Raw genomic sequence first — 14497 nt, 5'->3', positions numbered from 1 at the left:
TTGAGGAGATCATGGACCTCATGGAGAAGATCATGGAGGATAGGGTTATGTGTCACCATTGGTTGAGAGATATGTGGATCTGAAGAGGGAATAGTGGATCCACATTTATAAGTTTGTTATCATAACTTTTGTATAAATAAGAGTGTTATCTCCTTCATTTGTAACTTTGGAATTTAGAATTTAGAATTTAGAACCTTAGGATCTTATAAGTTGTAATGAGAAGTTAGAATTTGGAATCATTGTAATGGAGATTTTAGAATCTCTTGGGATGTAGAACTTGTAGTTGTAATTTGCAATTGATGATAAATAAAATGGAGCTTATTTGATCTTCTACATTTGACTTCTCTTTTGATGTGCTTGTGAATCCTTGGAAGGGCCCCCATTGTCTAGCAAGTACACTTTTGCTTTGGTAAGCTTTCATTTTATGTTTATTTGTAAATTTCATTAGGTTCATATGTTTGAAATATTAACGAATGACCTTTCGTAAGAAAGTATTAATGTTTATTTAAATGAATCCGATTTTTTATTTAATGTTTGATTTCATTAGTTTAAATAGTTTGTTGATTAAGATGAAATATTAATGGACAGTCTCCTGTAAGGGAGCTTTAATATTTCTTACACTTGTCACAATGTCTTTAGATTTCATTTTGTTAAATGACTAAATAAGTGTTGGAGATCCCAATGAAAGACCTCCTGTAAGGGAGCTTTGGCATTTATTCACCTAGCTTATTTTAGTTTGTATCTAAGTCCATATATATTGGATGATCCTCGAAATTTACTTACCCGGATTGACAGTAAATGAAACTCTAATTTGCATCCGCATTTTAGACCCAACACTCTTTCTGGAAAAGGTTCTCCATTCAGCTTTGTAATCTGAACTGCACCCCCATTTATAATTTCTTTGATAATATATGTCCCTAACCAATGCATCTGAAATTTCCCCGAAAACTTAGTGAACTTACTATCATATAACAAGACAAGATCATTTACCTTGAATGTGTGAAGTTTGATGTGACAATCATGCCAGGAATTTTTACGTTCCTTTTGTACTTGCTGATGAAATCCAACCAAAACTCTATCCTCTTCGAGCTCCATCATATGTGCGAGTGATTTCTCCAAGGCCTCGTGTTCCACCATATTCGTCAGTGCCATTATGTATAGACTAGGCATAATATACTCCATCGACATTACAACTTCTACATCATATACCAATCTAAAAGGTGTCTCCTCAGTTAGATTTTTGCAAGTTGTCCAATATGCCCATAATATTGTAGGTACGTGCACATCCCAATAATTCTGCTGCATGTTGTAGATCTTCGTTAGTGCATTCTCTAAAATCTTGTTGAAGGCCTCAACAGTTCCATTTGCTTGTGGGTGATACAGTGTACTCTTTTGATGGTTGACCTGGAATTCTTCTGTCAGTGCGCTTATCGTTTCGTTTAGAAATTGTGTACCTCTATCACTCATTAACACTTTCGAGAAGCCAAACCTAGTTAAGACATATTCAAACAAAAACTTTTCTGTTGTATCCCCTGTATAATCCTTACTGATTGTGCCTCTGTTGATCTGGTTAGATACTCTGTCATGGTGATGATGTAGCATGCACCTATCTTCTTTCTTGGGGGATGAATTGGCCTAAGAAAATCAATTTCCCATTTTTCAAATGGCTGCAACGATACTTGAGGCTGTAATGGCAATTCATCCCTTTGCGACGGTCTGCCCCTTATCTGACACACATCGCATGCCACACAATATGCTTTGGAATCTCTATGAAACATAGGCCACCATAAACCTGCATGCAAAATCTTCTGCGCAATTGCTTTTCTTCCATAGTGTCCTCCCGCAGCCCTTCCATTAGCTTCAACGAGAATGTTGTTCATCTCAAAATCAGGCACATATCTTTGCAATATCTCGTTTGCACCCATATTATCCAAATGTCCCGCAATTAATGAAAAGTCTACCGCACACACTACTAGATCCTTATTTTGCTGACTTGTATACCCTTCCGGTGCCATCCTTGTAGTCAAAAAATGAATAATATATGCAAAACAGTTATCTGCTATGTGCACCGCGAAGAGTTGCACATTTGGAAACCCTTCCTCCAAATTATTAGGCTCCTCTCCTATTTCGATCTGTGACAGATGGTCAGCTCCTGCATAAAACCTTTTGGGCTTCACAATGACCTCAAAGTCATACTCCTGGAATAACAAAAACCATCGACAAATCTTCCCCCCCAACATAGGCTTATTGACTAGGTATTTCAGGGCAGAGTGATCTATGTACATTTTGAAATGTCCACCCAACTATTTGCGCTCCATCGTTGAGTAATTCTTTTTGGCCTTTGATAATTCTCCTTCACTGACATGTGTTAGCACTACACCCAACGCAATGCAAGAATCATCGACATGTACATGGAATTCCTTTTTCCAATCAGGGAAGATCAATATTGGCGCGGTGACCATCTTCTCTTTCAATACATCCAAACTGCACTGAAATTCTTCATCCCAAAAAAATGTGGCATCCTTCTTTAATACTTTCTCCATGGGCACAGTAATATGAGCATAAACCTTGATGAACTTCCTGTAATATCTAGTATGTCCCCGCGTCGCGCACAGCTGCTTAACGCTCCTTGGGTCCTCCAAATTTACTATTACTCCAATCTTTGTAGGGTCCACCATTAATCCTTGTTGCATACCACATGACCTAGAAAAATCCCAAAGGGAACATAGAATAAGCAATTATTCAGATTCAATGCGATCTGGTACTTGCGACATGTATCCAACATCAAGCGCAGACTTGCTACATGGCACTTCACTAACCCAAACATTGTCTACTCATCAAATTACACTTACAAAAACTTACGAATAAACTCCTTGAACGCCGTGATGACTACGCGAGAAAATTTGGCAGGTGCATTCTTGAGTCCAAATGGCATCACAGTGTATTGAAAACAACCCCATTCTATCACGAAGGTTGTTTTGCTCCTATCCTTTGGCATGATATTGATCTAATGGTACCTAGAAAATCCATCATGAACAAGTAGGCCTCCTTCCCTCCAACGTTGTCTAATGCTTTGTTTCTAAGTGGCATTGGGAATGGGTCATGGACACAGGAATCATTAAGCTTCCTCATATCTATGCAAATCCTTATTTCATCCTTCTATTTCTTCTCCTGGACCACCATGGGGCTCACCCAATCAGACTCTTCCACTAGTTCTATGATGCATGCTGCCAACATCTTATCCAACTCCAAGCGAACCTTTTTCTTATACTTAGGATTTAGGTGATACAACTTCTGTTTAACAGGATTCACGTCCGGCTTCAGAGTGATTTTCATAACACCCAATTCTCCTATTATTCCCTTCAATTACAAAAAATTGGTAGGGAACAGATCGTGATATTTGTGGAGTAATTGAGCAACCATATCCACAGTAGCATCATCCTAGTAATCTCCAATATTTGCAAACTTTGGCTGTGCTTTAGTCCCAATGTTTACTTGCTTGGTTTTAAATGGTGCGGTGATTTCTGGGTTCTCTATTGTGGACCTTCAACTTCATGATGCCCCTCTACCACTAGAATATTAATATTTCTCGGATCGTCATCCTCCCCCTCAGTTGTCACATTATAAAATTCTAGTGCATGGCGCAGTTGGGTGCTCCAATCTGGTTGGACACATTCCAAAGGTTGTTGCGGTGTTCTGAAGATCACCACCTTAATCTCCTACAAAGATTCATTAATGCTCTCAAACCCATTTCAAAACTGAAGGTCAATAAGAATCCTTCTCTTAATATGTACCACTCCGCGGTGCCATGGCGAAGCTTCATCTCCAGATATCAGTTCATTGGGATTGTGTCTAAAGTATGGAAAAATAAGTGTACCCACTCTGGTTGCGGCTCCGTTACATAAGCTTTAGTCCACTTTTCTAGGTGATTGCGCGGATCATCCATCCCATCATATTTATCAGTCAATCGAAGGTTAAGTCACCCAAACCAAAATCTCATCATTCTTTTGTAGTCCCGCCACCCATCAAAGCTATCCTTATGCATACCCCACCATCGTGCGAGCATAGCGCGCAGTGCCAAATCTAATGCTTGGAAGCGGCGATGCTCATGGAACTCATGTTCAAATGCATTAAACAATTTATCCACATCAATTAAACCAACATAATAAGGTAAGTTCCTTACCTCCGACGAAACACAACACAATGATTTAGTCATCATATTACATTGTAGCATGGATACTTCATGCAATCGATTCTTCCAATGCTCCAATTCTTCATCTGAATCAGAGGTGCAGGAACTCTCACGATCCCATGCGATCTTGCCATCTTCTATTGGATTGATCCAGTCTTGGTTTCGCGCTGTTATTTTGTAGATTAGATCTAGCTCATCCTCACTCTCTTTATAGTCGTGGACCGGTTCAGTGTAGCATGACCCTTCTGCAGGGTCCAACGACACTACAACTCGAAGTGATTTCCGTTCAAATGACATTGTCCTCTTCTTCAAGTTGATGACTCCATTCATGTCGATGGCCCAATCAATCTCCAAGAGAGCGGGGTATGGATTACTGTCATCAAAAATCTCTATTACTTCAAAATCAACCATCGCGCTCACACCTTCTATATCAACAGTTACCCCATATAGTCGTCCCATCAAAATGATCTTCTACTGGTTTACCATTATGAGCTGAATCAAATACCACTATAGCATAGGCCTCCCCATTCTTTCCCATGTTTGTTTTGGAAAAACGTTCGCATTGGACCCCAGATCCAAAATGACCTAGTCCACCTCATATTCTCCTATCTGCATGATGAGCCTCATCTCCTGCCCTGTTCTTGCCTTATGTTTGCCAATTTTTCTAACTATGCAGTGTCGATCAGGGGAAATTAATTTGCTGACATATTTATTTATTAACTCCCACAGGCCTTTCATAGCTTTGTTATCACACAACATTTTCATTCAGGTCTCCAAGAATGTAGTAAGCACAGAGGGATCAACCTCTGTAGGCGTGCTAGTTTCTTGCACTTTGTTTTGGCTTCCTAAGGTGGAGGCCTCAACGAAGATTTTCTTGGCTTCCATAAAAGTTTCCTTAGTGTGCACCAAATCAAAACCAACTTCTTTTTCTGGGGCCTTGCGGACCCATCCATCCTCTTCAGGCTATTTTCCTTTATCATCACCAGTTGTTATTCCGCTTCTTAGCACTATGTTCATGCTCTGGTCCTCCTCACAGGGCTCAAGTCTCATCATCTGTAATTTCTATGTCGGTTGCTAAGGTTGCACCTTTTTCTCCTGCATCTTAGCTATCAGCACCAGGCATTCTTCTATAGTGTGATCAAACTGGCTACAATATTGACATGACGGGTGCATCTGATTCTGGCACTCCCATGTGTAGTGCCCTAGTGTTCCATAGTTATAGAAAATAACCTATCCATGACCTCTACCAGGTCCTCCTCCTCCTTGACCCCATCCTCTTCCTTGATAACCTCCACGCGATCCTCCTGTGCCCTGATCTGGAGGCCGAGTTTCTACTTGCATCTGGTATGTAGGCATTCTTTCCATCATCAGCTCATATTTGTGACAATGACGCTCATCATGACTTATTGATTTGCAGAAGTCACCGAACAACTTTTGTGGTGTGCGAACAAACTTTTGGAGCAAATGGAAATTATCCGTTGTGTGTTTTCTAGCCACCTGACAAATTGCGCACCATAGCGTAGCCCCCATGCTCAGTCCTGCTAGAGCTTCTAGCCTCAAGGAATTGGTCCCCCTCCTATGACATAGTTCACAAATATGGGACAATGGTATTTATCATGCCCTTGGCTCTTACATTTTAGACACTAGGCTTATGCGCGCACCTCTGGCTTAGCCTCCTTATCTTTCTTCAGGCTCTGCAATTCTAAGCATATGCTCTGTAACAAAGAGTGAATCTACTGTACCCCCAAGGTCACATCTTGCGTAGGCATCACAGCAACCTCATCATGATTTCTAGAGTTTTTGCCTGAGTTCATATATTTTGTTGTGACAAAGAAATCCTTAGGTGGGGCAAAAGCGAGGCTACAAACCACTCATGATGCTGACCATCTGTAATCTGCATGTTAGCTTTGTGGATCACACATTTCAACCTTTGATTTAACTCCCAAGACGTCTCATCAACCTCACCATGATCTCCTTAAATCCAACTACTGACTACGAGTCATACTTCGGCTTACTAAACTCTTGATTTAAAGTAGCCTTAGTCTCAGCTAGCATTGCCATAGGATGATCAGAAAAGTACTTAATATGCCATGTTAGCACACGATCCTACATAGTAGTAACTAAGTTCACCTTCTTTATGTTGTCATCAGTAATCTTCCATGCTATCCATACAACATTCACAACAAACCAGAACTAATATGTATCTTCACTCCCTATACCTTTGAAAATTGGCAACTTCATTGTATTCAACATGTTGAACGGTGGCGGTGGTGGTGGAGGTGTGGGTGAAGGTGTATGTGGTGGAGGTGGAGGTGGAGTGGATGGATGATTGTCTGCAGAAAACCTTATCTTATCAAATGAACAACACTCTGCGGTGAGGCATGTACCTTTCCCTCGTCGTGACTCGAAGGAGGTCTAATAAATGGGCTATATTCAAGACTTGATTTCTCTCGATCTCTAAAGGGTTTTCCACTTTGCGTAGATCTGAACATCAAGGCAATGGCATAACCCATTTTTCACATAAGAGCATCTTAGTCCAAGTATTCAAAGATCTCAGATATTTACTTCGTGGTCCCTTGAAGAAGCGTCGCTCTGCTTCACTGTAGCTGATTAAGGTATCAACTACGAATTCTGTAACAAATCCTCCTATAATTCGATCAAGCCAGTGATCGACATCCCACACGATTTTGTCTTTGGAGGCTTCTAATCGTCGTACTAGTTCTGGAGTCCACACTATTGGACCATCAAGCTTCCATCTCCCTTGACCATCTGCCAATTTAGATAGCCACTCATATAATTCGATTAGGAAGGTACATAACAAAATTTCGTGTATATCTGTATACAAATATTTATCCAACCACTACTCCTTTGATAGGCGCAGTTTCCTATTTTCTTGCACTGTGAATTCGTGAATTTTTCTATACAACCACTTTTCAATTTATTTCTTTGTCAGACTCTAGTGATGTGACATTACACATCTCCTTCAAGAAGATCTTGGTCCCAACAACAAAACCCTTTGTTGGCTTAGGGGGTCCTGACCTAGGTTCAAAGTTAGTTGTGACAACCAACAAAATCCTACACTGTTGGACCTTTTGGCAACAACCCGCATAGTGTAGGCTACATTCTCACCCGAAGTAGTATGGGGGGATGCTGGAACCAAGTTTCCGCATCCAGAGATCAGTGTGATGTCTCTTAGCACCCTAGATCTACCTTCGCACAGATCTATAAGTCCTTAGGGATCGACATTGGAACTCCACTTAAACATCCTTCAGACCTTCACGAAGGTCCATGATCGGTCTTTGCAGGCCCTTAACAGTCTGTTTATCCACTTACACGCATCATAGATCTACTCTAGACTAGGGCTCACATAGATAATCTTGTGTTATTAATAAACATTAGATAATTCATCAAAGTCTTTGCGTAGTTACATAAACATGCTTGTGTACATCATCTACAAGTTATTCAATAGAATCACGCATTATTAGATCAATATTCCATATCCATATTACTTACCAACATCATAAGTCATAAATAGAAATAAACAAAAATACACAATATTTCTCCAAAAACAACTTCTTTATTGATTTTCAATTCAAAATATAGACTCAAAACTACCCTGCACACTCAGTTGCAGGGGTCCGCGCACTCAGTTGCGAACTCTACCTAGGTCTCTGCGCACTCAACTGTAAAGCCTGTCTCTCCTATCTGACCCACTTCTCTGCACTAAGACTTCTCTTCTATCGACCCACTACTATCATCATCATTAGATCTCTACCTTAGACTCTCTAAGACATACCTATTTATTACCTTCGACATACAATCCCATGGTCTGCAGACCATGGGTGGATCTCAAAATTGACTCAACTTTTACATAAATAAGGGGCTAAAATCCCTTTTACTCCTAACCATCTACGTGCTCTGCATCCATAAATCATGGAGAATTTACATTATCTACAAGAATTACATCAAAACTTGGGTCTGTAACCCCAAAATTGACTTAGGGGACCCCATCCCAATAGGCTCTACTCTCCATTGAGTTTGAGTACAACACTTTGAGAATGGAAGCACAATTGGAGTTGGATGTTATGAAGGCACAACAAGAGAGGCTACTACAACTCAATGGTTTAGATGAATTTAGGATGCAAGCCCTTTTACACACAAAAGTTATTCAAGTACAAAGAAAGGTTTGGCATGAAAAAAACATCAAAGACAAAGTTTTTCAAGAAGGTGATTGGGCTCTGCTATAAGACTCCAGGTTCAAGGAATTCAAAGGAAAATTGATGACCAGGTGGTTGGGCCCATATTTGATAGAAACATGCCACGACAATAGGGTTGTGCAAATGAGGACCATTCATGAAGAAGGTATCCCCTTGCTTGTCAATGGATACAGATTGAAAGCCTATAAAAGACCTCTATCAAGGGAAGAATTCACCAATACCATCAGTAAGGAATTGAATGTGCTTGGAAGTGTCTCATCTTATAGCTCACCAAATTCTTGAAGACTGTTTTTATTTTTGAAAAAGAGTGAAAAAAAAAACATTAAGGGACCTAGGTGAAAACCTCTATGAGGCACCTGAGGCCAAATTTTGGGTTGAAAAATTTCTAAAGGCAACCCAAGAGCGGAAAAGGAAAATAAAAAGATACCTGGGTTAAAACTTCCCTTGAGGTGCCTAGGGCAGGAAAACAGGTTGAAAACCTCTTTTGAGGCGACCTGTGTGTCTTTCAAAAAAGGAAGAAGAAAAGGAAAAAATAAAAAATAAAATGCCATGGCAGGGACCTCAAACCTGCCCACTAATAAAATTATATGATTTTTGTAGGGTTTTAAAGGAAACAAAGGTCTCATAGTTCAAGGGACATCAAGTCAAAAATCACCCCATTCTTCCTCCATTAACATCATATCTCCCATGCCTACTATGTCTCCATCATCCATCCTAACTTCTAGGCATCAAAATCCAATTTTTATGCAATTTTCTGACTTCTATAGGGTTCTTTGTAGTTACTACAAGAGTTTCCTATATTACTATAGGATGCCTTGAAAAGCTACAGGGATAATTCTCGATTGGAAAATGATGATGCAGGCCTATTATAGGTTGAAAGAGGGGACCATACACCTCACCACCTCTCACCCAACACCAGCTCATGACCATACCAACCTATGTGTTCATCAAAAACCACTTAGAAAAATAAAAAAATACAAAAAAAAGAAAAGAAAAAGAGAGTCCAAGTGTCATTCCATAATTTACCTCACTCACCTATCACTCCATTTCCTACATTTCCATCCTTCCACTCCTACATCACCACCCATTCCTCTACCATGTGAAAAAATAAGGCAAAAAAAAATGATGAAAAAAGGAAGCTACACGATTTCTTGTAGTAACTATGGGAAACCCTGTAGCAGCATGTCTTATAAAAGTAACAATTTCGCCATACATTCTCCTTCAACATCCATGCAAGTAAAAAGATCTAACACCCCTGCAGACACTATGAATCCTATCTAGAGCTCAGCAGTAGAAGTACAGACCAAGTACATGCACACAACAACAAAGAAGAAAATGCATCAGCTATATGGAATCAACAGAAAAGGGACCAAAGAAAAGCACTTACCTGAGCAAAAAGAAGCACATCAGAGTCACCCTCTGTAGGTTTTAACCCCATACAGAAATTACCTGCATACGAATTCTAAAACACAGAAAATAAACAATGCGAGAGCATAACACATAAAACACATATACACTGAGATTTTCCCCTATATCCCAAAACCGAGACTACCAGCTTGATATTTCATTATTTTCCTTTCAGTGTTACAATACATATTTATACATGCCAAAGCATCCAATACCATGGAATGTAAACAATCGCGTCCAAAACCATGGACTGAAAACCATCACGTCTAAAACCATGTGCGAAAATCATGCACAACACCATAGGTAGGTTTGCCCAACCTAATATAGGGTCCAAAACCAAAATTTTTACCTGCACCCCTTAAACCCCATGTGGCCCCCCGCTACGCAATCGGCGCAATGACTGGGGGGTGGGGGGGGCTCTGACCCCCCTCTAACCCCTTGGTTAACTACGTGGGCTAGTCGTGGAAAGAATATAATAGAACCTGACACCCTCCCACTTGTTGTTTTCTTTCCACAGGGGCCACAAGAGAGCTTAGTCATTTATCCAGCCCTGCAACACCCATTGTTTCTCTACACCAAGAGATCTTCTTAGAGCTCACAGATTTTGTCAATGCATCGGTAGTATTCTTCAAAGTGTCCACCTTTACCAGCAACACCTTTTTGTCTTCTATCATATCCCTCACAAAGTGATACTGAACATAAATGTGCTTTGTCTTTGAATGATATCCAGGGTTATTTGCCAAGAAAATTGCACATTGGCTATCATAGTCTATCCTTATAGCTCCCTGTACTAACCCCATACCTGAACACAATCTCTACAACCAAATTTCTTCCTTGCTTGCATGAGTGGCTGCCATGTATTCTGCCTCTATAGTTGACAGTGCCACTACAAATTGTTTCTTACTCATCCAACTGACTGCACCTCAAAATAGGTTAAACACATACCCACTTGTAGATCTTCTCTGATCTAGATCTCTAGCCCAATCTGCATCAACAAAGCCACGAATATCCAACACTCTGTCCAATCCTAGTCTTCCTTGGTAGCACAAACCATAATCACTAGTGCCATGTAAATACTTGAAAACCTGCTTCACTGCTATCCAATGCTCCTTTCCTGGTTTTGACATAAACCTACTCAATACTCCCACTGCATGTGCAATGTCTGGTTTACTACAAACCATTGCATACATTAGGCTACAGACTACACTTGCATATGGAACACGAGACATGTCCTCTTCCTCTTCTTGTGTCTTGGGACACTGTTAAGTACATAACTTCACACGTATAGGAATGGGAACCTTCACCAGTTTACTATCCTGCATATTAAACCTCTACAATATTGTCTCTACATACTTCCTCTAGTTTAACCAGAGCTTCCTCTTTGCTCAATCTCTTTTAATTTCCATGCCCAAAATATAGTTTGCAGCACCAAGATCTTTCATGTTGAATTTGGAGGACAATTGGGTCTTCAAATCTTGGATAATTTTTTGTCATTTCCAACCAACAACATATCATCCACATACAAGACTAGATAAATAACACATTCACCAATTAATTTAAAATACACACAGTGATATGCTTTGCTTCTGGTGAAGCCAAGTCCCCGTATAAATGTATCAAATTTCTGATACCACATCCTTGGTGACTGTTTTAACCCATACATAAACTTCTTTAACTTGCATACCAGTTCTTTCTTACCCTTCACCGCAAAGCCTTCAGGTTGCTTCATGTAGATTTCCTCTTCCAGATCCCTGTGAAGAAATGTCATCTTCACATCCATCTGTTCTACCTCAAAATCAAAAGCAGCAGCAACATATAAAAGTAATCTACTAGAAGTTACCTTGGCAACAAGAGAAAAAATATCACCAAAATCAATTCCCAGCACCTAGGAATAGCCTTTTGCTACTAACCTAGCTTTGTATTTCTCCACCTTTCCTTCTACATTTGTCTTCTTCTTGAACAACCATTTGCTGCCAATGGCTTTCCTTCCAGCTGGCAACTCCACCAGATCCAAAGCCTCATTTTTTTGCAAAGATGCCATTTCATCAACCATGGACTCTTTCCAGAATTTTCCATCCTCTGAATCTACTACATCCTTCATAGTTCTAGGATCATCGTCAGTAATAGATAAAGCAAAATTTGAACAGAAAGTAGATGGAATATACCTTTCTGGTTGCCTTCTTTCTCGAACTAATCTTCTCACACCCAAAGTTTGTGGCTCTTCATCTTCTCATTCCTCCTCTGTTGTAAAGTTTGATTCTTCCTCCTTAACCTAAAACTCTATCTTCTCAGGTTTCTTTGGTTGGACTTCATGTTTAATAACATCTTTCACCTCTCTGAACACCACATCTCGGTTGTACACAAAATTCCTTATTACTAGGTTCCAAAGCTTATACCCTTTAAACCATCCTTATACCCAATAAAGATGCACTTTTTAGATTTACTATCTAACTTGGTTCTTTTCTCCTTTGGAACATGTACATATGCATCACATCCAAATACCCTCATATGTGAAAGAGAGGGTTTCTTACTAGTCCATACCTCTTGTGGAGTCTTATCCTCCAACATTGATGAAGGTGATTTGTTGACTAGGTAACATGCTGTCTCCATCGCCTCTACCCAAAATTCTTGTCCTAACTCGGCACCACTGAGCATGCTTCTTTCCCTTTCCATCAACGTCTTTTTCATTCTTTCCGCAACTCCATTTTGCTCAGGTGTGTATGGAGTAGCCTTCTATCGTGCTATACCACACTTCTTACAGAATTCTTCAAATTCCTTACTACAAAACTCTCCACCGTCAGCTGTCCTCAACACCTTTATCTTCTTCTCTATCTGGTTTTCCACGAGAGCCTTAAATTCTTTAAACCTGTCAAAGACTTCAGATTTCTTCTTAAGGAAATATATCCATGTATTCCTTGAGAAGTCATCTATAGATGATACATAGTAGACAGACTTACCTAGTGATGGAACCTTCACAAGCCGAAACACATCATTGTGCACAAGCTCTAATATCTGTTTCACCCTCTTACCACCAGAGGGGAAACTCACCCAATTCTACTTCCCATATACACAATTTTCACATAAATCAAAATCCAGAGAGCTATTACTCATACCTTCTACCATACCTTTACCATGAAGTATTCGAAGGCCCTTCTCTCCAATATGTCCAAGCCTTTGATGCCACAACATGGTCTTCTCTCTAGAGACCACTAGATTTTCTGCTCCACTTTTAGAGACCACAGAGCTGTTGCACCCATCAACAACAATGCTACCTTGCATCTTGTACAGATTTCCAATCTGAACTCCCCGCATCAATACTAGTGCTCCCTGAACCATCTTGCAAGTATCCTTCTCGAACAGTATTTTTACACCTGCATCATCCAACTTGCATATAGAAATTAGATTTCTGGCCAATGCATGAATATGCAAAACACTCGGAAGTGTTTTAACCCTTCCACCTTGCAACATCAACTTTACTTTTCCGCGATCAATGATTCTAGCCTTCCTATCATCCCCTAAGAAGACATCACCACCATCGTATTTATCATACTCGCAGAACCACTCTCTATGGCGAGTTAAGAGAAAGGATGCGTCTATGTCAATAAACCATGCCTCATGATCTACATGTATACTTGAAGAAGCCAAGTACACATCCCCACCTTCATTTGAGGTGGTTTTCGCCTCTGCAGAAGGAGAATCATCAGATTCCTTTCCTTTATCAGGAGCTTTATATTTACAGTCCCTTTTGTAGTGCCCTTCCTTTCTGTATTTCCAGATCACCACCTTTACAGGTTTTACTGGAGATTTAGATCTCCCTCTAGATTTAAATCTCCCACTCGATGACTTTTTTCTGTTTTTGTTCTTGGAGCGTCCTCGTATAGACAAGGCATCACCATTCTAGATCTCCATATTTTTCCATCTCATATCCTCCGTCAGCGAGGATGAGACTATTTCATCAAACTGCAAGGCAGTTGTATTACTACCTATTGGAATAACGAGACTATCGCGCGAATCTGGTAGAGAACAAAACAAACTGATGCACTTATCTTCATCTGAAATTTTAATATCAACAAATAATAATTGACTTACAACAATATTAAATGCATTTAGATGCTCTGTCACCGAGTCTCCATTTTTCATTTTCAGGTTATAGAGATTTTTCCGCAGGAACAGTTTATTCACCAGAGACTTAGATTGGTACAAAGTCCCTAACTTGTCCCACAAATCCTTCGTCGTAGCTTCCCCTGATACATTCAACAATATTGAATTTGAGACACACAATCATATTGTGCTCTTTGCCTTCCGATCCAACTTCTTCCATTCTTCATTGGACACTCCTGTTGGTTTAGTACCCGGATCTAGTGTGATCCATTGATCTTTATCCACCAATAGATCCTCCATCTTGAGTTTCCACAACTCAAAACTCTGACCATTAAATTTCTCAATCTCTATATTTCCACTGCTCGCCATCTTCTTTCACCGCTAGAATTGATCTCGCAGATCTCCCACTGAACAGGGTCTACCACAGGCCCGAGAAGAACCCCTCAGCAACAAAGGTGTTCCTTTGAAGCCAAAACAGCTTCGATACCAAATGTAGGTTTTAACCCGTATATAAATTACTTGCATACAAATTCTAAAACATAGAAAATAAACAATGCGAGACCATAACACATAAAACACA

Source organism: Pinus tabuliformis, chromosome 7 (genome assembly GCF_031772625.1).
Source record: "Pinus tabuliformis cultivar Carrire ecotype Pingquan chromosome 7, CPIR1, whole genome shotgun sequence".
In the NCBI taxonomy this organism is placed as follows: Eukaryota; Viridiplantae; Streptophyta; class Pinopsida; order Pinales; family Pinaceae; genus Pinus; species Pinus tabuliformis.
This window is presented reverse-complemented; position numbering follows the sequence as displayed.